The sequence below is a fragment of the Dreissena polymorpha genome, chromosome 15 (genome assembly GCF_020536995.1).
Source record: "Dreissena polymorpha isolate Duluth1 chromosome 15, UMN_Dpol_1.0, whole genome shotgun sequence".
NCBI classification, from domain to species: domain Eukaryota; kingdom Metazoa; phylum Mollusca; class Bivalvia; order Myida; family Dreissenidae; genus Dreissena; species Dreissena polymorpha.
This window is the reverse complement of record NC_068369.1, coordinates 301433-302422: the sequence shown is the minus strand read 5'-3', so window position 1 is coordinate 302422 and position 990 is coordinate 301433.

Here is a 990-nt window from a genome sequence, read left to right as displayed (position 1 = left end):
CCCTCGTTAACCATGATCGACGTTTATCGCCGTATACGTAACGTAACGTCTAGTCACTCGGTAATTTCCGTATAATTTCTGTTTAAAAAGCTCGTCTTGTTTTTATTGATAGTAAAAGTAGGTTCATTTCATGCATGCCTTCGCCGATATTCGAGAATTGGGTTCACTGGGTTCAACGTTTAACGCGCTTACACATGGTTTTTCAGATTTTGGAGCTTAAAGCTTATTTTGAACTCTTAATATCTGTTATATACGCACTCACAAATTTTTCGGCTGAAAAAAATCAAACTAATTCAGTTCAATTTAAGATTTGTAATCATTTAAATTAAAGCGATTAGACATATAATTTTCGTTGAGTGTTTATGCTTGGTTGAATAAAATCCTACTATCATTTAGAAATACATCATGTTTTTATTTCCAATCTGTCAATCATTCTTTTTTATTACGGATTTGTTATATAATATAATGTTCGGATCAATGTTCATAAACGTTTTTGATTCGATTTGAAGATGCATTTTCTATGTGTGTATATGTTTATTTTTTTATATAAACATATGAAATTGCCGTTGATCGCTGAACATAATTCAGGTGTAAAACATCTGTTACGTTTATATTATTTCAGTATTCTTATTGTTTAAAGTTGTTTTATTCAAATCAGCATTTTGTTTTAAAGGTGATTTGAAAACCAAGAACATGTACACACGTTCATTTGATGTTTCTATTCTTTACGTAGCTTAAATATCAACATATTTTTCAATGCGGTTATTGCGGCTTGGATTTAGTAACCTCCTTACCACTATTACCATTAACTTGAGTGGATCATACATTAACGATGTACATGTTATACAGTCTGACATAATACATAAGAGATGCCAATATGTATTTTTACTGCGGTAATTGCGGGTTAGATTTTTCATAATCATTTTCCACGTTTGTTATTTAATTTTTCGGGCATTTATCACTGTATGTATTAAGAGTTTCGAGATTCAA